Source organism: Pleurodeles waltl, chromosome 9 (assembly GCF_031143425.1).
Source record: "Pleurodeles waltl isolate 20211129_DDA chromosome 9, aPleWal1.hap1.20221129, whole genome shotgun sequence".
NCBI lineage: Eukaryota > Metazoa > Chordata > Amphibia > Caudata > Salamandridae > Pleurodeles > Pleurodeles waltl.
In genome coordinates, this window is record NC_090448.1 from 794,481,262 (window position 1) to 794,506,047 (window position 24,786).

General features: G+C 48.1%; 1 protein-coding gene across 3 annotated transcripts in view; it reads right to left on the reverse strand.

The window, feature by feature from the left end:
• MUS81 (MUS81 structure-specific endonuclease subunit) overlaps positions 1 to 24,786 on the reverse strand; it is a 382,977-nt gene that overhangs the window by 166,787 nt on the left and 191,404 nt on the right. The gene's annotated exons all lie outside the window — the stretch shown is intronic.

Consider the following 24,786-nt stretch of genomic DNA (forward strand, 5'->3'; position numbering starts at 1 on the left):
AAAGCCTAAAAAAATAATACTGTGTATATCTTGTCTGTGCTCATTTTGAGGGGGACGGGGGTGTAAAGTGACAGCCACAAAAAAGATGACGTGACCAGTCTCAAATGGAGAGGGCTAAAATGTACCCTTTCCTTAAATATTTAGTGACCTTCCTAGGTAATAACTTTTGTTAGGAGAATAAAAGTTATTGGATGAGGTGAACTCACCCACGTAACATGGCATGCTTCATCATCAGCCACCTCACCCCACCCTGGTAAGATAGTACTACCAGGGCGGACTCAACCTAGTGTCCTCTTGCTTAAGTGAAGGAGTTCCTAAAATATTCTTCTTCTGGATAATGTACCAGGGATCCAGTTGAGGGATATTAAAAATGCCTTAAGGTATATTATAAAGAATGTCTTTATTTGGTGGTACTTTAGGGATGAATAAAAAATCCTGAAACTTAAAATTAGGGGATGCTGTTGGGTAGAATGGCCCAGATGTCCCCCCTTTTAGACAACATGTTTCTACGCCACTTCTGCCCAGAACATAAACTCCTGGCTCCCAACTTGTGGACACAGCCAAAGCTCCTCTCTAGTTATGCTCACACAATTTTTGGTGACAGCTGCACTGTCAAGCCTGACCTTAACAAATGTTCTTGTTTGCCAAATGATTAACCAAAGTGAAAGAATCCTTAAAAATACGAGTAGAAGCCATCACTGTCATCAGAGAGTGAGTAAGCTATGAGCAGAAACTAATAAAGCTTCTTAAAGATAATATGAAAGACATGAAAAATCAGACGAGGCGCAATAACTTAAGTGTGCTTGGAATTGCTGAAGGCTAAGAGTGCGAATACCCAAGGGGCTTCATAGTATGGTTATCCAATAGGGTTTTTCCAGATGTACATGAATGTGACAACAACTGTAAAGTAGAATAAGCACATAGTTTCCATTTTAATAGACCAAAGGGCGACCGCAAGTATGTGCACCCCAGCGTCCTCTTAGTTTATACTGGGAACTTTATTCTCCGTCAACTGTTGTTTCAGCCTGCACAACATAAAAACCCTGCAAAAGACAGTACACCCACACTTCATATCAGGTCGGATGTTTTGCCGCACATTTCACGGGATGGTACTGGTTAGGGAGTGGGTCTCTGTTACACACACACACAATAGGTATGGCATAAGGGCAGCTATGTCAGTGCAGGGGTGGAGGGTAGTTGGGGACCTTTTGAGGGAAAAGGGATAGTGGGACAAGGGTTTGCAGGAAAAAGAAAAAAAAGTTGTACTCCTATGGCACTCAAGAACAGTACCCAACTACTCATTATGATAACAGCAAAAAGGGAAAACATATGAATATGAATAATATAAAGATCCCTACCTGGAATGTTAACCGTCTTAGATCAGGTTTTAAGTTTTAAAAAGTGTATGGCCAAAGAAGAGTTAAATCTCCTGGGATCAGAGATGGTATGTCTCCAGGAGACTAATTCATCTTACTAAAAATCATCCAAAATGTCCCACCTTGGCCATAAATTACTAACATCTACCAAAGAAGAAGTAGCAACAAGGGGAGGTAGCATTATTAATGAAGTATAACACGTGGGACATTAAAAAAATTGAAACAGATAGCTCTGCCAATGGCTCATCATCAGAATTACTATACTACAATATGTGGGATTCATACTCCTAATTATTACAAGCTGATTATCCTCAAACAATTGATGTTCAAACTCTCTGGTTTGGAGATGCCCATAATTATATGTAGTGATAACAATCTTACAATCAGTCTTAGCATACGCACTACATATTCTTATACTGCAACATGAGAGGGTGATGCTCTCTCATTTAATGGATTCCTATGCTGTAATAGATACCTAGGGCACCATGTGACCACACCACAAAGGCAATACTTACTTTTTTTTTACAGCTCCCTACAAATCAAGCTCCCAGACTGATGTCATTTTAATATTCCAAAATGTAATCTGCTGTTCAACAATTGATCTTTAGTTAAGATGAAGCATGTCTGCCTGCATTCGCCTCAATTTTTCATTCTCTACTTAAAATCCTGTAATAAAATGCTGAAATAGTCAGAAGCTATACCCCTGGTTCATCATAAGAGAACCACAAGTAAAAGGCAACGTGTGCCGACAATGTGGCAGTCTTCACATCTGATCTCATTACGGCAGCTGTCGACAGAACAAGAGGCTAAATGGTTTGGAAAAATATCAGGGTATTCCTTGAATATATAAGTCCCAAAACCTACATACCAGGAATGTACCTCTGAATGGCAAGCATTATGTGACATTAGCTACATATCTGGGGATTACAATCTCAACTAATGTTACACGTCTTCCAAAACAACTATATAGTAGTATTAGAAATCATGATTCGGAGATTAATAAAATAGAATAGATTTCCCCAAGGAATTTAATGGCATTATAACGTTAATAAAATTTGAATTTGTCCCAAAGTTTTGTTTCTCTTCTAATCTCCTAATCTGGCAATCTAACATACTTTTCGTAATAAAAAAAAAAAAGAAAGAAATTGAAACCGCATTGTTGCAATTCACTCTGGAATTCAAGAATCCAAGAAAGGCAATAACCCAACTACAGCCACCCATACGTAATGGCGGCTGGTCTCGCCCATTCATGAAGTTTTACCATTGGTCGTGTTTTTCTAAACATCATTCTAAGGCCATCAGCTTTTCATCTACCATGTGGATATTTAGTGATCCAGATGGTGATTTAATATCAGCTCACAGATTCCTTGGTGGGCGTGGCCAAGATGGCGGCCGGAGCGGATGCTTAAACAAGGAGCTCCGCTGACGGCCCACCAAAATCCTACATCGATCCTGACTCCAGCGCCAAATAAATATCTAAATCGCAATTGGAGCCCCCCACTGAACCCCTCACGTAAGGATGCGAGGCTCCGAAACACAAGAAGCCTAGCGCGTGCGTCGTGCGTTCCCGCGGGCCCAGAGCGGAAGGAGGTGCCGGAGGGAGCGGCCCGTCCCAGCCGTTTGAGCAGCGCGGTGCCTGGATCGTGGACCCAGCCCGTGGGCGGTGCCGCCTAAGAGGGAGAACCGGTCTAGCCTGCCTCCGTCGGTTGGACCATGGGGCTAGGTGCTGTGCGGGCGGAGAGTGCACCTGCGGCGCCCGACGACGGGCGGCTGCGGAGATTGGTGGTCGTGGCGGCGAGGCGCGGCCTCAGGGATCAGCGGAGGTCCCCGTGATCACGTCCCGGCGGTTTGGGGAGCTGTCGGAGGTGGCCGCGAGCGGGGTACCGGAATCACTATCACGAGCCGACGCGAACCGCAACGAAGAGGCCGAAGGAGCAGAGAACAAAGTAAGCCCTGCGGGCCCGAGGGGCGTCCACCGCAGAACGATCGAGGATTGCCCGGGGATGTGACTGCCTGGTGCAGCATCCGAGGTGAGAGCGGGGGCGGCGATCGGCGCGGCCCTGGCATCTGCAGGGCCGGTGGGGGTCTGCGGTCAGGGGCGCCCTGAACTGTTTATAACGTCAGGCGGAGCCGGAGCCGATGCAGGAGGCCATAATGGGCAATGCGAACCCCTCCCGGCGACTGGACCGCGAGGGGCCCCACATGAACTACTGGCCTAGACATTAACGCGACTACTCCGTAGACTAAAGAGGATGACCCGGCACAGCAGCATAAAATCAGCAGTCCCGCCGGTACCGACTGACCGCGACTAGTGAGTCTCCAGTCGGGCACCACTAGGACCAACACAGACGCCTCAAGCGCAGTCCAACATAGCCCACCACTCAAAAAGCTCGAAGGAAGTAAATACCACCCTGTTGGAGCGCGCCGCGGCCCCGGGCGGAAAAGGCAGCACACAGAAGCCACGGTTGACCCAATAGCACATCATAGCTGGAAATAATGGTCAAACCAAAACAACCCAAGCTGGGGCCCCACTTGTACCGCGGGTCTCCACCAGACTTACAAATGACAACAATATTACAAGTGAATGAGACATTGGGCACGCACTCGTTGCAATTTGAAAAACTCCTGCAAGCAGTCATGGACACTAAGACTTCCCTCGAGAGCAAGATTGACTCTGCAATCTCGGAAATCACTATTCTACGTGCGGACCACCGCAAGCTAACAGATAGGGTCGCCGTCACAGAAACAGCATTAGCAAACGTCCAGCCAGAGGTAACCGCAATGAAAAATAAAATACAACAGCTGGAAACGGAAATCACACAGCTGCAGCGTAGGACCGAGGATGCTGAGGGCCGTTCTAGATGAAACAATTTCAGATTCCTAGGCATCCCAGAAAGAGTAGAATCACCCAAGGCTGAGGAATTCCTGGAGAACTGGCTTAAAGACACAATGAAAATACAGGACCCTGCAAAAGTGCTAATCATAGAAAGAGCACATAGAATCCCAGGCAGACCTCCTCGCCCGGGCGCTCCCCCCTGCCCACTGATAGCGAGATTTCTAAACTGCAGAGATAGGGACCAAGACTTACAGCACTTCAGAACCTCTGGCACAGCCAGCATGGAGAATTGTATCATCACTGCCTACCCGGACTACACGGCGGAAGTGCAAAACAAGAGGGCATCGTTCTTCAAAATCAAGCAAGTCTTGCGCGAGAATAAAATTACTTATTCACTCATGTTACCAGCTCGCCTCCGGATAATCTCAGATGAAAAAACACTCATATTCCCAACACCGGAGGATGCCTGGACATGGGCTCACGCGAAAGGCTTAGTAGATTCAACTAAAGAGGACAGGCTGAAGGAAGACTGGATAACACCGTACCCCCGCAGGGGGAAAAAAAAAGAAAAACACTTTGGCGCGTCCAACCAAAACACAAATGGCAGGCGATCAGGCGTAAGCCTTAAAAGAGATCAGCACACTAGCGCACTCGCAGCTGAGCAATAACAATGAAGCAGATTTCAACGACAGCGGCTCGCAACACAGCGGAACCAGCTCCACCCTCGCCCCGCTGGCGAGGGGACCGAGCCTTACACCACGTGCGGCAGACGAAATATAAGAATCTCATGACAGGGTCCTAAAGTAGTGGAATCTAGCTACATCTGCACTAATACAACAGAGGGCACCGAACGTGGGAAAGAGCGATTTAATACCACGCTAAAGATGTTCTGACCCGGCGCGGTCGCACGTAGACGCGGAAACACCAATACCGAACCATACGGAAACCCACAGGCCGGCGCTGGAAACAAACTATATTGATGTGGCCCATGGATAAGAGCTCGGCCTCTACCAGCTCACGCCCCCCATTACCTGAACGGTACCTGAATGGAACAGTTTCACATCGGACACGATTTAGGCACTGGTTGTGCCACAGCGTTCAAAGTTGGGCCGTGCCCAGTATATCGTTTTTATTGCTTTATGGAGCTTTCCTTTCTTTACCCCTTCTTCGTAGGTGCTTACACCAATTCCTCGGGCGATCAATATCCTACACATGCGGGTTGGAAATCGAGTGGGGGACTAATGCGCTGCACCGGATCTGCGCCAAGCGACGCGCGGAAATAACCCTGCCTCTAAAGCAGGCCCTCCGTGCGAAAGACACTATAACGTAAAATGGTACACAAGGACACAACATACAACATAATAACATGGAATGTAAAAGGCATGGCAGGTGCAACCAAACGAAACAAGGTACGAGCACATTTAAAACGCCACCACATACACATGGCTATATTACAGGAAACACACATCACACCGGCAGACGCCAAAGCAGCAGAAAAGAGCTGGGCGGGACAGATATATGCAGCAGGAACATCATCTTTCGCGAGGGGGGTATTGATCTGGATAGCTCCTGGGGTCCCCTATGCCACGAGGCATATTATAACAGACAAGGAAGGTAGATACATCCAGCTGGTAGGCGCGCTGAATGGCGAGCCACTGGTGATTACGGGGCTATACATCCCTAACGTTAAAAAGGGAGAATTCTTACAAACCACCATATCTCATTTATCAAACTCCTTAAATCTACCTAACATACGGGGCGGGGACATAAACTGCGTCCCACAAGTAGACATGGACAGATCACACCCCCAACTAATGGCCGCCCCAGTAAGGAAAAGCGCTGCCTAATAGACGTGTGGAGACACTTCCACCCACTGGACAGGGAATACTCCTACTACTCACCTGTGCCCCTCCTACACACCCGCATAGACTTAATACTTAGCTCACAAGACTTGATACACAAATTCACCCAAGCAGAATATTCCGCAAGAGTGATCTCAGATCACAGCCCTCTCATCGCACATATTAAGTGGGGCAGACCGCGAACACGTATCTCGACGTGGCGCCTGCAACCACAACTATTACTAGACCCCCCCCTTTCAGAAAGGAAATAGCCACTCAAATTACCACATATTTTGCACTTAACAGCGGAACCACGAAATCCAGAGCAAATTAATGGGACGCACATAAGGTGGTAGTTAGGGGCATATGCATGACAATGTCCAAGGGGGTACGACAAACACTGACAAACAAAATCCGCGCGCACGAGCAAAACGTAAGATCCGCAGAATGTAAATTTGCAGAGGGTACAATAGATAAGGCGGGCCTTAAAGCACTGCGAACACTGTGGAATGATGCAGACCACCGTCTGAGGCAATATGACTACAGATATCACATGGCCCGTAAGCACTCAGAGAGCGACAGACCAGGCAGACTCCTGGCGTGGCTCCTGAAGAGCGAGCGTCACAATGCCCCCACCGGTGCCATACGCATGAACATGGGGCAATTATAAACACCCAAGCCGAAATAAACGCGCTTTCAAAGAATATTACAGTAGACTGTATAGGGCGCACCTCCCCCCATCACAGGAACAGATGCGCATGTTCTTCAGTGGGGTACAAATAAATCACCTCACACCAAATCAGGCCGAGGAACTGTATAGACCAATAGATATCGCAGAAGTGCAGCAGGCGCTACTACAGCTGACGCACGGTAAGGCACCGGGTGGCGACGGTCTCCCCAGAGAATATTAGGACACCTTTCAGACGCAAACACTAGCGCCATACTATGAAATGCTGGTCGAGGCCTTAGAACGTGGCCAACTATCCGAATCACAACGCGAGGCGGTAATAGTGGTGCTGCCTAAACCAGGTCTCGACCCAATGGATGTCCGCTCATACCGGCCGTTGTCACTATTAAACTCAGACTGCAAATTGCTTGGCAAAATACTAGCAAACCGCCTGCTCCCCCTACTGCCAGAATTGGTGCACCACGACCAGTCGGGATTCAAACCTGGCCGAAATACATTTGTCAATATACGGAACCTAATTCGTATAATGGCAAACACCCCAGAGAATGAAAATGGACGAGTGGCGGTGTCATTGGACATTGAAAAGGCTTTCGATACATTGGGATGGCCTTTTCTACTAGAAACACTTGACCTAATGGGTTTTGGCAAGACATACACCAGGTGGATCAGGACCGTGTACTCTGAACCGACAGCTAGAGTCAAAACAGGTGAAACCATATCTGAAAAGTTTAGAATAGAAAGGGGCACTAGACAGCGTTGCCCATTATCCCCATTGCTGTTCGCTTTCGCCATCGAGCCCCTGGCAGCCCGACCTCGAACACATGCGCCCGCGTGGGGCATTCAAGATGGTCCCCAGTATTGTATAGTCTCACTATACGCGGATGATGCGTTAACATTCCTACGTAATTTCGCAACCTCCCTCCCTGGTATGCTCGAATTGCTAGATCAGTTCGGCACCATTTCCGGTTTAAAGGCAAACTGGTCGAAATCCTGTGTATTCCCAATGCGAGCGATTCCAGAGGCACGCCGCATAGACCACTCTCTGAGTGAGCTGAAATGGTGTTATACCACATTTAAGTACCTGGGAATAAACATCTACCATGACCCCCAGGGCCTCAGGGAGGGAAACCTAGGACGTGCGATCAGAGCCCTCTGTGGCTCCCTACCCTTTTGGTGCTCACTCCCACTCTCCTTACTGGGCAGAGTGGCTATAGCAAAGATGGTTGTTCTGCCGCGTCTGCTATATTTTTTCTCCGCGCTACCACTGACTCTACCAGCCTCACTTTTTAAAACTCTATCAAGCATATTGACAGACCTAATCTGGGGCAACGGCTGCCGCAGAGTGGCCCTAACCAAAATATACCAACCACTATACTATACTATGCATCCGCCCAATTACAATGGGTGCTTAAATGGATACGCGATCCTGCCAACATAGAAGCACAAATTATACATAGCGAACTAGGACACACCAATATAATACGTCACCTAATGGACAGAGACGTATCACGGCGCATGCAAAATATACTACTTCACAATGCACGGCGGGTATGGCACCGCTACGTGCTGGGCGGCGACAAGACACCACAATACTCCCCCAAGATACCACTGCTAGACATACCCAAAGTCAAAAGGATAGCTGCAAAACTAGACTTAACAGCTTGGCCGGAGAACGGCATACAAACAGTGGGCAGCCTATTCAGAGACGGACAAATAATAACGTACGAAGCACTGGTCGACGCCCACAACCTGGGGTGCGGCGATTTCATCACGTTTGGTGCGATGCGACAATTAATACGTGCTACATGGAACTGGGTTAACAAAGAACCCACCGTGGCCCCTATCCTACACGAACTACTAAATTGCTTGCAAAACCCAACTAATATCTCGGGAACGTATAAAATCCTGACCACACAATACACACAAGGCCAAGAACAAGCTAAAACCAGATGGGACCAGACACTAGCCAACACTCTCTCACAACACAAGTGGAACCAGGTTGTAACACTGACACACACTGTGTCACGTAATCCCAGGCTTCAATACACACAGTTCAACTATTTGCATCAGACATATCTATCACCACACCGTCTTGCACGTATGTTCCCTCAATCATCTCAGAAATGCCCCAGATGCGGAACCGCTGAAGCCACCTTTTTTCATATGACCTGGGAAAGCCCCCCGATCTTGAATGCTTGGAGCGACATAATATCTCAAATAGCTGAATGGTTAGATACCCCGCTATCTCCCAACCCGGAACTCTGTCTGTTGGGAATAAGAGAAAGACCTAAAGGCAGAAAGCAAATACACAAATGCATAGATCTGACGTTAGTCTTGTGTAGGCGACTAATAGCTATGCACTGGAAGGCTCCCAACGCACCAGGGACACAACTATGGCGTGGGGAGCTATTGCGCTGGGCAAAAGCAGAAGCATACACACTGCAGTCGCTGCAGGACAGAGGGATTAAAGTAAAGGGCACAGAAACCTGGAACTCCTTTGTCACAACACTAGAAAGTAAAGACGACAAGCGCCCCCCCCCCCCCCTGAGCACAAAAACAACGAATAAGTAAATAATAACAAAAACAGCAAGCAATGTATAACCTTTACAAATCACGAAACATACCCCACACACCCATCAATCGTAAGCAACCAACAGGACACTGCCGATACCTCTGGAGATGAGCCACTAGGCTCCCCATATCCGCCCCCTTCCCCGAACTTTCTCCTTATCACACTAAGGGGGTCATTCTGACCCCGGCCGGCGGCTTCCGCCGCCGGCCTGGCTGGAACCGCCAGAATACCGCTGCGCAGTCAAAAGACCGCCGCGGGTATTCTGGGTTTCCAGCTGGGCTGGCGGGCGACCGCCAGAAGGCCGCCCGCCAGCCCAGCGGGAAACACCCTTCCATGAGGATGCCGGCTCCGAATGGAGCCGGCGGAGTGGAAGGGGTGCGACGGGTGCAGTTGCACCCATCGCGATTTTCAGTGTCTGCATGGCAGACACTGAAAATCTGGTGGGGCCCTGTTACGGGGGCCCCTGCAGTGCCCATGCCATTGGCATGGGCACTGCAGGGGCCCCCAGGGGCCCCACGACACCCCATACCGCCATCCTGTGCCTGGCGGCCAAAGCCAAAGGCGGTATGGGGGTCGGAATCCCCATGGCGGCGCAGCAAGCTGCGCCGCCATGGAGGATTCCCCAGGGCAGCGGAAAACCGGCGGTACACCGCCGGTTTTCCGTTTCTGACCGCGGCTGTACCGCCGCGGTCAGAATGCCCAAGGGAGCACCGCCAGCCTGTTGGCGGTGCTCCCGCGGTCGTTGGCCCTGGCGGATTTTACCGCCAGGGTCAGAATGACCCCCTAAATGTCTGTCTCTTAGCACCTGTCTTCTTCTTTTTTATTCTAAATTATCTCCAAGAATACTAGCAATACGCACCAAAATAGTCATAAGGATAAGATAGCAGATCACAAGGGCTAGACTACAACTTTGGTGCAAAACATAATTGTGTAACTTTATATGTTCTTACATTATAAACGGAACTTGTTTTTCTTCTTTTCATTTTGTATACCCCTGTGTGCAATGTTAAATAAATAACAATAAAAAGATGTTAAAAAAAAAGCTCAGAGATTCCTTGAACCCACTTATGTTAAAAAATTTTTTAAAAAAAATTAAAAAAAAAGTAAAACCGTAGCAGTTTACTTTTTTTTGCTTCTAAAATACAGATTCCCAAATGCAACACATTTGTCTTTACGGCACAAACCAGGCTTCCACAATTTTCCTATGATGGATTGTACAAGTATGGGCCATCACAGAATTACAAGTTCTCAGACAATTATTTGAGGGGCAAAGTTTGCATTCTTTGAGGACAGTGACCTCAGTGTATTCCATCCCTGGTAGTGGGTTGTAAACATATTGGCAAATATGAGAATATTTATGGCCAATTTATCCACCAATTTGGAACCAGTTAAGTACACAGAAAATCTAGCATCTACCAAACATAAAGGTATTATAGGTCTATCATCTGCTACAGGGGAAACAGCCTAAGAATTTACAAAAACTAGCCAATCAGTGGTGGACAAGACATGCCGAGACAGTTAATAGCATAGACAAAGAACAGACTATTAGTCAAAGTCAAAAACTCCTAAATATGCCCCAACTCACAATTCACCATTATAAATGTATATTGTACTCCACAAAGATTGTTCACTATGGGTTGCCATGTGGATTCAAAATGCTACCAATGTCAGATGAAAAAGATGGATACCCTATATGTCTTTATAAAATGCAAACTAACTGAAGGCTACTCGCATCAAGTGCTGAAGGAACGGAGTAGACCACTAGACATTACAATTCCCATCACTCCTAAAGTGATAATATTACGGTTTTCTGACTCAAAAACACAGAGGTTTGAGGGAATTGTATTTGCAGCCATTATACCTACAAGTATACAAATTACTGAATTATGGCTTCAAAAAGAGCCACTCATGATGAGGGAATGGTGGTATCAAGCCATTAATCTATGTGGTATGGAGCTTGCAATTACACAAAACGACTAGGGTTCACAGCGTCTGAAATCCAGTTGGGAACCACTGATATCCTTCTCATGTTATATTCATATTCTATAATGATGAATATCCTTATACCGAAGGAATCTCTGCCTAGTGCAAAATAACGACTAGCGAATTAACTTTTTAGTGTTTTAATCTATTATATGTTTGTGTTTCTCAGAAGTGTCAAACAAATCATGTATACACTCATATTTATTTATGTCTGAATTTTGTATATCTTTCTTACAAAACAATGATACATTACTGCCATTTTGGTGTGTGTGTTTTTGCAGGGGCTTCGTGGCACTCCATTTGTTTCTGATCTCGACACCATTTGGCTACTTTGCATCATTATCTTTCTTGATAGGGCACAATATGAAGAATATCCCCTGCTGTTACTTGGGGATAGCTGACCACCCCCTACCCCCCGATTGTAACTTTGTTTTGTGATCACTGGAAGCAAACAAATACCAATCTCCGTAACATCCAAGTTTATATAAAAAAAAATCTGGCACAATTTTATTTCTAATTTTGGAAGAAGGAATAAGATGAAATAGAAACTATCTGGAAAAAGGCAGTGGGGGAGAGCAGGAAGTCATTTGTCAATCTCATGGGAAAAAACGACGAACAACTGTTGCAAGGCAACAAATACCTTTTTTGGCAATTGATCGGTCACAGCCTTTCAAACTTAGCCGAACAAATTTTCAAGCACTATGAAAATGTAAAAGAGAGTATAAATTAGGCTTTTTATTTTGCTTCAAGACTTTTTGTTAGGACTTATTGGCTTGGGGTTCTTAAATCTGAATCTAGTCAGTGCTGCCTTACAAATCATTCCTATATGACATTGCCCAAGCATGATGTTCTGTAGGCTTGACTTGTATAGAATGAGCAACAGTAATGAATTACTGTAGGAAGCTGGCGTGGTGTGTACCGAAGGTACTTGCACCTTATACCAGGTCCAGGTATCACCTCTATTAGTGTAGTGTAGTCAGTGTTTAGAATCTAGGTTCTCTAGAGGTAGCTCTGGATGAGCAGCCAAGGCTTATCTAGGAGACATGCAAAGCTCATGCAATACCACTGTAGTCACACAGCGCTTAAACACATGGAAGAAAATACTCAGTGTTACAAAAATAAAAGGTACTTTATTTTAGTGACACAATTACCAAAAATTACTAGCGAGGCAACCCTCCAATAGGAGGTAAGTGACACACTAGATATGTACACTAGTAATCAGAACTAGGTATAAGTAGCAATAGAAAGCAGTGCAAATGGCAGTAGACAATAGTGACCCTAGGGCGGAGCCCAAACCGAACACTAAAAAAATGGAATGCAAATCCAGGACCCCACCTAGGTAAGCAGAATGTATAGAGGGGAGCTGGATTTCCCCCAAACCACCCAAAAGGAATAAAAAGAAGATGATGCAACTCCCAGACAAGAATGCACGAAACCAGCAGTGGATTCCTGAATAGGAAGGGGACCAAGTATAAAAGTCGCAGGAGTGTCCAGTGGTGGCAGGAGCCACTACCCACCCGTCTGTGGTTGCAGGAGTTGGCCGACGGTAGGATGATGACGGTCAGCAATGCAGCCCTGGAGCCAGAGAAGAGTTCCTGGAGGATGCAGCGGGCGTCCTACGCCAGATGGAAGAGTGTAGTCTGTCTGTGGTGTGGAAAAGCCACCAACAAGCCTTAGCAAAGACAGAAGCTGCAGTGGAAGTGGAGCTGTCGGGGTCCAGCAAGGTCCACTAGGACTCAACCAATGAGGGGAGTCATGGGTGGGACTCTCAGCAAGGCAGAGAGTCCACAGAAGACAAGGCAGACTCAACAGGAGAACCACTGGAAGAGGAACCAGGAGTCACAGAGGACTGGAGAAAGGTCCCACGCCGCAGGAGAAGCACTCAGAGGGCTGTGCGTCACAGGGAAGAGTGCTGGGGCTACACGGAGCCTGGAGATCCCTTGGAGGAGATGCCAACAAGCCTTGGTAGCTGCAAGAGATGCCAAGCACGGGAATACTGTCCTGCGTGGGAAGGCAAGGGCTTACCTCCACCAAAGGTGGACAGCTGGCAGAAAGGACCTAGACGGCTACTCTAGACCACCACATGTGATGCAGGATCCACGCAGCTCATGATGAGAGGAGATCCACGCAGGTGCTCGTCGTTGCTGTTGGCGCCTAAGGATGCAGAGGAGGATGCAGAGGAGTGACTCCTTCGCTCCAAGGAAGATTCCTTCTTTCATCTCGTGCAGACTGAAGACTTGCTGCCCTCAGAGGATGCACAGGAGGGGAAATATTGCAGAAGCTAGAAGGAGCCATGGAAACAATGTTGCAAGCAGAGTCTCCGTCGTGGATACAGATTGTCAGTTCCTGGAGTGCCCAGTCGCAGTTCCAGTGGCTAGAAGTCGAGGTAGAGGTTGCAGAGGAGTCCTGCTGGAATTTAGCAAGCTGAATCTGAGGACCCACCCCAGAGGAAGACCCTAAATAGCCATGAAAGGTGGACTGGTCACCTAGCCAGGTAACTACCTATCAGGAGGGGGCTCTAACGTCACCTGCCTGACCTGGCCACTCAGATCCTCCCAGAGGCATCTGACTACCTTGGATTTAAGATGGCAGAATCAGGGGACCCTCTGGAGGATCACCGGGTACCACCCCTCGGGTGTGATGGACAGGGGAGTGATCACTCCCCTTTCCATTGTCCAGTCAGAGCAGGGGTCCCTGAACCGGTGAAGAGTGGTTTATGCATGGAGGGCACCAAACATGCCCTTCAAAGCATACCTGTGGCTTGGGGAGGATACCCCTCCCAAGCCATGTAACACCTATTTCCAAAGGGAGAGGGTGTCACCACCCTCTCCCAAACAAAAACCTTTGCCTGCCTTCCTGGGCTTGATCAGATCAAGCAGCAGGAGGGCAGAAACCTGTCTGAGGGGTGGCAGCAGCTTGGGTTGCCTGGAAAACTCCAGAGGTTGGTAGGAACAATGCTGAGGCTCCTCTAAGGAGCCCCAGAGTGCATGGAATCATACTTCCAATATGGGCAATAGGTGCGTGTACTGGACATAAGACCTATGTCCAGTACACGCATAAAATGGCATCCCCGCACTCATGAAGTCCAGGAAAATGGAATTGGAATTTGTGGGGGCATCTCTGCTAGTGCATGGGTGCCCCCATACACAGGCACCTGCACCCTGCCCTCTGGGCTAGGAGGGCCTACCACAGGGGTGACTTACAGTGACCTGGTGCAGTGACCTATAGTGAAAAGGTGTATGCACCTTTTCATGAAGGCTGTGAGGGCAGGCTTGCAGTTACATTTTACATGGGCTTCCCATTGGTGGCCTAATACATGCTGCAGCCCATGGGGATCCCCGGGTACCCCAATGCCCTGGGTATTTGTGTACCATATACTAGGGACTTACAAGGGGTTACCATTATGCCAAATGTGGGGTGTGTGTTGTTCAAGCACCCACATTTACAGAGAGTCAGCATAATCACTGGGGTCCTGGTTAGCAGGATCCCAGTGAACACAGTCAAACACACTGACAACAGGCAGAACATGGGGGTAACCATGCCAAGAAAGAGGGAACTTTCCAACAATAACAAAGGATACATTTGAGGCTTGAGATGGGGCAAATGAGACTCTAGATTCTGATCGTAAATTCAGTGCCAATGTAATTCTCAGACATAATTAGTTACTGAATTGGGACATTGGATATTCCTTCTGCTTCAAAAGTATTCAATGTTTAAAAGTCATTCAGTAAGAAGTAAACTTCAGAAGCTACTGCCATGAGTGTTGTATGACAAGATCTAAAGCTTTGTTACCTCTGAAGACTAGGGTAAAGCAGAAAGACATTCTGGAAAGAAGGGACAACCGAAGGAGTTTTAACCACAAGTATACTACATCAACTCCGAGTATTGAGATCATTCTAAGGGTTCATTCTAAACTGTAGTGTTTTCATTCTAAACCTTGGGAGAGGAGTGGCAGCTAGGAACTCTGCTGAGGCAAATTGGGTGTGACTTTTGAGTTCAACAATAACAATGCTGCTCTTGATTCTGTTTTCTCATTTCCAATTTGCACCAGAAGGTCTTGAGAAGACATCTACTCTCCCATTTGCTATGGTGGGACAGATTTTATCAGGGTAAGCTATTTTTAGGGTCTACTGGCCCGGTCTGGCAAGGGAGCTTCAGTTGGCAAATACATGGTCTTCTGTTAATTCAGAACCTGAATGAGTGTGAGAAGGTAGCCTCTTTCTAGCCTTGTTACCCCCACTTTTGGCCTGTTTGTGAGTGTATGTCAGGGTGTTTGTCACTGTTTTCACTGTCTCACTGGGATCCTGATAGCCAGGCCTCAGTGCTCATAGTGAAAACACTATGTTTTCAGTATGGTTGTTATGTGTCACTGGGATCCTGCTGGTCAGGACCCCAGTGCTCATAGGTTTGTGGCCTATATGTATGTGTCACTGGGACCCTGTCACACAGGGCCCCAGTGCTCATAGGTGTGCATGTATATGTTCCCTGTGTGGTGCCTAACTGTCTCACTGAGGCTCTGCTAACCAGAACCTCAGTGGTTATGCTCTCTCATTACTTCCAAATTGTCACTAACAGGCTAGTGACCATTTTTACCAATTTACATTGGCTTACTGGAACACCCTTATAATTCCCTAGTATATGGTACTAAGGTACCCAGGGTATTGGGGTTCCAGGAGATCCCTATGGGCTGCAGCATTTCTTTTGCCACCCATAGGGAGCTCTGACAATTCTTACACAGGCCTGCCACTGCAGCCTGAGTGAAATAACGTCCACGTTATTTCACAGCCATTTTACACTGCACTTAAGTAACTTATAAGTCACCTATATGTCTAACCTTTACCTGGTAAAGGTTAGGTGCAAAGTTACTTAGTGTGAGGGCACCCTGGCACTAGCCAAGGTGCCCCCACATTGTTCAGAGCCAATTCACTGAACTTTGTGAGTGCGGGGACACCATTAAACGCGTGCACTACATATAGGTCACTACCTATATGTAGCTTCACCATGGTAACTCCGAATATGGCCATGTAACATGTCTATGATCATGGAATTGCCCCCTCTATGCCATCCTGGCATTGTTGGTACAATTCCATGATCCCAGTGGTCTGTAGCACAGACCCTGGTACTGCCAGACTGCCCTTCCTGGGGTTTCTCTGCAGCTGCTGCTGCTGCCAACCCCTCAGACAGGCAGCTGCCCTCCTGGGGTCCAGCCAGGCCTGGCCCAGGATGGCAGAACAAAGAACTTCCTCTGAGAGAGGGTGTGACACCCTCTCCCTTTGGAAAATGGTGTGAAGGCAGGGGAGGAGTAGCCTCCCCCAGCCTCTGGAAATGCTTTGTTGGGCACAGATGTGCCCAATTCTGCATAAGCCAGTCTACACCGGTTCAGGGACCCCTTAGCCCCTGCTCTGGCGCGAAACTGGACAAAGGAAAGGGGAGTGACCACTCCCCTGACCTGCACCTCCCCTGGGAGGTGTCCAGAGCTCCTCCAGTGTGCTCCAGACCTCTGCCATCTTGGAAACAGAGGTGCTGCTGGCACACTGGACTGCTCTGAGTGGCCAGTGCCACCAGGTGACGTCAGAGACTCCTTGTGATAGGCTCCTTCAGGTGTTAGTAGCCTTTCCTCTCTCCTAGGTAGCCAAACCCTCTTTCCTGGCTATTTAGGGTCTCTGTCTCTGGGGAAACTTTAGATAACGAATGCATGAGCTCAGCCGAGTTCCTCTGCATCTCCCTCTTCACCTTCTGATAAGGAATCGACCGCTGACCGCGCTGGAAGCCTGCAAACCTGCAACATAGTAGCCAAGACGACTACTGCAACTCTGTAACGCTGATCCTGCCGCCTTCTCGACTGTTTTCCTGCTTGTGCATGCTGTGGGGGTAGTCTGCCTCCTCTCTGCACCAGAAGCTCCGAAGAAATCTCCCGTGGGTCGACGGAATCTTCCCCCTGCAACCGCAGGCACCAAAAAGCTGCATTACCGGTCCCTTGGGTCTCCTCTCAGCACGACGAGCGAGGTCCCTCGAATCCAGCGACGCTGTCCAAGTGACCCCCACAGTCCAGTGACTCTTCAGCCCAAGTTTGGTGGAGGTAAGTCCTTGCCTCACCTCGCTGGGCTGCATTGCTGGGAACCGCGACTTTGCAGCTACTCCGGCCCCTGTGCACTTCCGGCGGAAATCCTTCGTGCACAGCCAAGCCTGGGTCCACGGCACTCTAACCTGCATTGCACGACTTTCTAAGTTGGTCTCCGGCGACGTGGGACTCCTTTGTGCAACTTCGGCGAGCACCGTTTCACGCATCCTCGTAGTGCCTGTTTCTGGCACTTCTCCGGGTGCTACCTGCTTCAGTGAGGGCTCTTTGTCTTGCTCGACGTCCCCTCTCTCTGCAGGTCCAATTTGCGACCTCCTGGTCCCTCCTGGGCCCCAGCAGCGTCCAAAAACGCCAAACGCACGATTTTGCGTGTAGCAAGGCTTGTTGGCGTCCTTCCGGCGGGAAAACACTTCTGCACGACTCTCCAAGGCGAGAGGGATCCGTCCACCAAAGGGGAAGTCTCTAGCCCTTTTCGTTCCTGCAGAAACCTCAGCTTCTTCTGTCCAGTTGAAGCTTCTTTGCACCCGCAGCTGGCATTTCCTGGGCATCTGCCCATCTCCGACTTGCTTGTGACTTTTGGACTTGGTCCCCTTGTTCCACAGGTACCCTAGATTGGAAATCCACAGTTGTTGCATTGCTGGTTTGTGTCTTTCCTGCATTATTCCTCTAACACGACTCTTTTGTCCTTAGGGGAACTTTGGTGCACTTTGCACTCACTTTTCAGGGTCTTGGGGAGGGTTATTTTTCTAACTCTCACTATTTTCTAATAGTCCCAGCGACCCTCTACAAGGTCACATAGGTTTGGGGTCCATTCGTAGTTCGCATTCCACTTTTGGAGTATATGGTTTGTGTTGCCCCTATCCCTATGTTTCCCCATTGCATCCTATTGTAACTATACATTGTTTGCACTGTTTTCTAAGACTATACTGCATATTTTTGCTATTGTGTATATATATCTTGTGTATATTTCCTATCCTCTCACTGAGGGTACACTCTAAGATACTTTGGCATATTGTCATAAAAATCAAGTACCTTTATTTTTAGTATAACTGTGTATTGTGTTTTCTTATGATATTGTGCATATGACACTAAGTGGTACTGTAGTAGCTTCACACGTCTCCTAGTTCAGCCTAAGCTGCTCTGCTAAGCTACCATTATCTATCAGCCTAAGCTGCTAGACACCCTATACACTAATAAGGGATAACTGGGCCTGGTGCAAGGTGCAAGTACCCCTTGGTACTCACTACAAGCCAGTCCAGCCTCCTACAATGAGCAATAAAGAAGTCTTTAAATTTTGTTTTTATCTTGTGAGTTGCAATGCATTCAAAGACAGAGGTCATATGTTAGCTTATTAAAATATTTTTGGTTTTGATCCTGGAGATAGGTGTTTAGTTGTCTTTCTGTGAATGCAAAGATAGAGTTTTTGTAAACTGAACTGTCTGGATTACAGGGAGTGTGAAATGAAAGTTTGTAAGATGTCAATTTTTTTCTAACACACAACATTTACAGAGCTTGTAAATGAACTATACCAATATCTCAAAACATATTTCAGTAATTAGGTAATCACTTTTTTTGTAATTTTGAGGTGTGGTTGGAACAAACATGTATACAGGATCAGAACAAATCACAACACTTTACTTGATGAACTGCAAGTGATAAATATTTGCTGAAACCTGATTTCCAAACATCATTGTTTGTATGCTACATAGTTTTAGCAGTAAAACTGCATGTCAGTAACGGTGCGCTATCACATCATGCTTTAGTAGTATGTTTTTTTAACAGTGAGCGTTTTTTAATTGTCTTTATAATAATTGTACAAGAGAAAGACATATATAGCAAAACAAGTCAACAATGTAACACTGCAAAAATTCCCCACATATACAATACACAGTGTAGTGAAGTGCCCCCTTTCTTGGCATGGTTACTTCCATTTTCTGCCTGATGTCAGTGAGATTGACTGTGTTCACTGGGATCCTGCTAACCAGGACCCCAGTGATTATGCTCTCTCCTCTAATGGTGGTTGCTACTTACCTTTTCCTCCCACAATTGGCATACTGGTCCCCCCACGTAAGTCACTAGTATATGGTACCTAGGTACCCAGGGCATTGGGGTTCCAGGGGATCCCTATGGGCGGCAGTAGTTATTCTGCCACCCACAGGGAGCCCATGCAAAGGGTTCTGCAGGCCTGCCATTGCAGCCTGCATGAAACAGGTGCATGCACCCGTTTTCACTACAGGTCACAATAAGTCACCCCTATGGTAGGCCCTCTCAGCCCAGAGGGCAGGGTGCAGGCAGAGGAGCCCCACAAACTCCAGATCCATTTTTCTGGACTTTGTATATGCAGGGACGCCATTTTACAGGTGTACTGGACATAGGTCACTACCTATGTCTAGCTACATTATGGTAACTCCGAACCTGGGCATGTTTGGTATCAAACATGTCGAATCATACCCCAATACTGTTGCAGGTATTGAAAGTATGACTCCATGTTCTCTGGGAGCTCCTTAGAGGACCTCCAGCATTGCTACCATCAGTCTTACAGGGTATTCCTGGCAGCCCAGCTGCTGCCACCCCTCAGACAGGTTTCTGCCCTCCTGCTGCTTGATCTGATCAAGCCCAGGAAGGGAGAACAAAGGATTTCCTTTGGGAGAGGGAGTTAACACCCTCTCCTTTTGGAAATAGGGGGAGGGTCGCCTCCCTAAGCCACTGGTTTGCTTTGAAGGGCACATCTGGTTCGAAACTGGACAATGGAAAGGGGAGGGACCACTCCCCCTGTCCATCACCACCCCAGGGGTGGTGCCCAGAGCTCCCCCAGAGGGTCCCTGGGCTCTGCCATCTTATTTCTAGGGTTGGCAGGGAACATGGGGAGCATCTGAATGGCCAGGCCAGGCAAGTGACGTCAGAGCCCCTTCCTGGTGCTTACCTGGTTAGGTGACCAATCTCCCTTTCAGGGCTATTTAGGGTATCTCTCTTGGGTGGGTCCTCAGATTCGGCTTGCAAGATTCCAGCAGGACTCCACTGCAACCTCTGCTTAGACTTCTTCTCGCCTCCGGAACTGTGTCTGGAACCTCCAGGACCCGACAAAATGCTTCCAAGAAGAAAGGATTCTTAAGCGACATTGTTTCCATGGCTCCTGCCAGCTTTGCAACAATTTCCTCGCTGTGCATCCTCAGAAGACTGCAACTCTCCAGCCTGCACAAGAAAAAGAAGCAATCTCCCTTGGAGTGAAGGAGTCACTCCCCTGCAATCGCAGGCATCTACAAGCGACGATGCGCAGACCTCCTCTTCTGATGAGCTGCGTGGATCCTGCATCACGGGTGGTGGTCAGGAGTAGTCCTCTTGGTCCTCTGCTAGCTGTCCAACTTTGGTGGCGGTAACCACTAGACAGTACCCCCGTGCACCGTGTCTCTTGCAGCAGCCAAGGCTTGTTTGCATCTCCTCCAAGGGATCTTCAAGTGATGTGTAGCTCAAGCCCCCAGCACTCCATCCTGCAAAGCACATCCTCCTGCCTGGTTCTCATGTGGCGTGTGATCCTCTTTTGTAGCGCTACGTGGGCTTCTTATGTAACTCCTGTGTCCCCGTCCTGTGGGACTCCTGTGGGTGCTGCTTCTGCTCCTGTGGCCTCTCTGCAATGCTTAGGGTCCCCTGTGACTCCCCGTCCTAGGCTGAGTCCGCCTGGGCCTTGCTGGTTCCCGACAGCACCTCTTTTCCACTAACCGCAAGTTTGCGTTTGCCAGGGCTTGTTGGTGGAAATCCTGCAACAACACTCGTCTGCAATCTCCCTTCCGGTCTGGGATATCTTCTGCATCCATCAGGAACTCTTATCTGACTCCAGGGCTGCAGTGCTGACCTGTTCTTCAGTACCGCTGACCAACTACTGTATCCACAACTGGGTGGATAGTACCTCCTACTCCTCCTGGACTCCACTGTGACTTGGTCTTCTCTCTCCCCACGTCTTCTGTCTTCAAGAATCCACTGCTGGTTTTCTTGCAGTCTTTTCCTCCTTTTGGGTGGTTGGGGGGAAATCCAGTGTTTTACTCCTGGATTCGTGGTTGCTGGGGGATAGTGTGTTACTTTCCTTTGTCATTTTCTCATACTCCCAGCTCCCCTCTACACATTTTACTTACCTAAGTCGGGGTACCTTATTCGCATTCCATTTTTTTTGTATATGGTTTGTGCTCCCTTAGGGTCACTATTGGTTGTTGCTATTTGCACTGTTTTCTAACCTTTGCTATGCCTGTTTCTGTTTACTAGTGTTTATATATAATGTATTATTTACCTCCTAAGGGTGGGCTATCAGTCTAGTATTTTGGGGGGACTTGTGCCAAAAATAAAGTACCTTTATTTTTGCACAACTGAGTGTTTTTCTTTCATGTGTGTAAGTGCTGTGTGACTACAGTGGTATTGAACGAGCTTTGCAAGGCTCCTAGATAAGCCTTGGCTGCTCATCCACAGCTACCACTAGAAAGCCTGGCTTCTAGGCACTGCCTATACTTCACTAAAAAGGGGATACCTGGACCTGGTATAAGGTGTAGGTACCATAGGTCATGTTTCGCATTCTCGTCAGTCGTCACCCTTTTCAGCTTGCACTCCTCAGCCACCAGCCTCTTCCATAAGTTGGTCAGACATTTGTGTAATGGGGGAGCTCAGGTTTTTTCCAGTAGATTGCAAGGTGTGGCCTAGCCAACACTAGCCCCAGCAAAGCAAATCTATGCATCCTATTCCTCCCTGTTTTGGGAATTGGAAGGAGGAGTGAAGACAATGGTGAGCCGTTGGCGCCCTCTGGCTGCTTGTGACCACGAGGAGCGTCACATCACCCAAGTCCAGTAGATCTCTAGCCCTTTGACACACCCATGTCATGTGTAAAAAATGAGCTAGGGTCACACTGCATCTGGTACACTCCTCTGCCCAGTCCAGAAATATTCTGTGCAGACGCTGCAGTATAAGATAAGCTTGGTGCAGCTAATAGAACTGTCTGAGCTTAAAGCATGCATTACTATCCAAGTCCGCAGTCCAGCTATTGTGGACAGTCACTGTGTCAATGCATCTGTCTCCTTTCAGTGCTGCATACAGTCGGGAGATGAGACCCCTATTAGTTCCCAGGTCCAGTATGATATTGAGAGTGTAGCACTCCTCTAGTACTCCTCTGGCTTCACTGGAAACGCTGGCCAGATCTCCCGGGCTGTACGGAAGAGTTTGAAGTATTGCAGAAACTGTCTCGGATCCACCTAGAACAAATAACCAGCCTCTTCCATAGTAACAAAGGAACTATTGAGGTATGAATCCCCAGTCCTCTGGCAACCACCCGCCATCCATTGGGACAGATCCATTAGTAACTGTATGTGCTAAAAAGGCTTCAGCCACCAGGGTGGGCGAAATCAAACAAATGGGGGTCTTCCAAAAACTAATTTTACAGCTCATTCCCAGACCTTTGACACTTGTCTATATATGGGCTATCCAATGGCACCCTCATGCCGCTCATCAATAGCTTGGAGAGGTGGCCTTCCTTCACCTGGCCAGCCAGCAGATGCTTCTCCCAGTTACTACTTTCCGCACACCATAATACCACATACTGTAGAAGACCAGCCATATATTACAACTGCAGAACTATGAGTTCCAGCCCACCCTTTTCAGGCTCAGGGTCCAGTTTTAGGATGGCCAGTTTGACTCTTCTCCTCTGGGGAAGTAGCACCATTTTACTTAAAAGCCACTCTGCCCATATCCAATACAGGTAGTGTTGCTCAAGAACCGAATGGAAGAACCCAAATATCAGAACCTCTCAGTTTCCCATGGTGTCCTCACCTTGGGGAGGTCCATCTTTAGCCGAGCCACTAGCCCTGCCAAAGAAAAGGGGACCGTCTTATGTCTGTTGATGTGCAGCACGGATGCTTGTCTGAAGTTCTCCATTTTCCCCCAACATCACCGGCATAGAGTCCTCGGGTCAGCTCAAGTAGAGGAGGGTGTTGTCGGCATACATGGACGGTGCTCCCTGTATGTATAACTCAGTCCCCAATACCCTGTCTCAAGCATGCTAGCAGCTACATTGCGAAGGCGAAGACAAGAGTGGGACAGGGAGCAGCCCTGTCACATGCCCCTCCGTATACGGACAAGTTTGGACACTACGTTCCAAGCCACCACCCTTACGGTTAGCGCTGTGTAAAGCAGTCGCATCAAGAAATCTGGCCCCAATGCCAATGCGTCCTAAGATCTCCCACAGATATTGCCAGTCCACGGTATCAAAAGCCTTTTTGATATCCTGCGCCACTATGCAACTTCCATGTTCATCCCCAGAACAAAGTACATCACATGGGTAAGGTGCTGGAGGTTCATGTGGATACCCCACCCCGGTATAAACCCACAATGATTGGACCTACCAGGTGTGTATGACTCGCCGCAATCTTGTCATGAACAGTTCTGAAAGTATTTTCATATCAACATTCAGCATGGACTTGTAGGAGCCCAGGTCTCTTGAGTGTTTGTCTAGCTTAGAAATCAGCACAATGAGAGCCTTGTGCATAGGCGGAGGAAGTGCACCTCGACACTTGTCCTCCAAAATCATCTCCAGGATCCAGGGGACCAGTAAATCAGAATAAGATTGTTAATACTCCACTGGGAGACCATCAGGACCTGGGCACTTATCACAGGCTGTATCACGTATGGCCAATAATATTTCTTCCTCCTGAACCTCTCCGTCTAGTACCTCCCTCTTGGCCTCTGTAAGCCAGGGCACATCAATCTGATCCAGAAAAGGCCAGCATCCCATTCAGTGGGTCCTCAGCAGGTGCCCCATACGCTCACGTCAGGTGGTCCCACAATAATACATTTAACCCAATTTGGCCTGCTACTGCAGTTCCGCCTAAGGGAATCAAGGACATACTCAACGGGGAGATCTCTCCCGTTTAAGCAGCCACGCCAGTAGCTGCCCGACTTGTCTCGCTCCCTGTAAAAAAACTCTGCCTATATTTCCGCCTCATGTAACTGTTCAATCTGTCCCATAATCTTGCCTCTTTACACTTTGTTGCCAGTAAAGCCCTGTCTGGTGTCTGCTGGCTCCCGACCTGCTGCTGGAGTCGGGTCAATACCCCCGCTCCCTCTACCAGGTCCTGTGCCAATCTCCACCTAGTGCCATAGACCTTATGAAGGCTCTACCCCCTCACCACCACCTTCATGGCACCCTACTTTGTCCCCCTAAGCGACGCAGAGCTCCAACTGGTCTCAAAATACCCAATACTATTCCTTATAAACTGGATCCCTCAGCGCCTCTGGTCAGAGCCGTCACAAAGGGATCCTAGGGTGTTGTTTTCCCAATCCTGGATAGTGATCGCACCATCGCCGGGCACCAAAAATCTATCTGGTCAACTGTACGCACCATGGGAAAGGGTAAAGCAGGAGAACTCCTTAAAATTTGGGT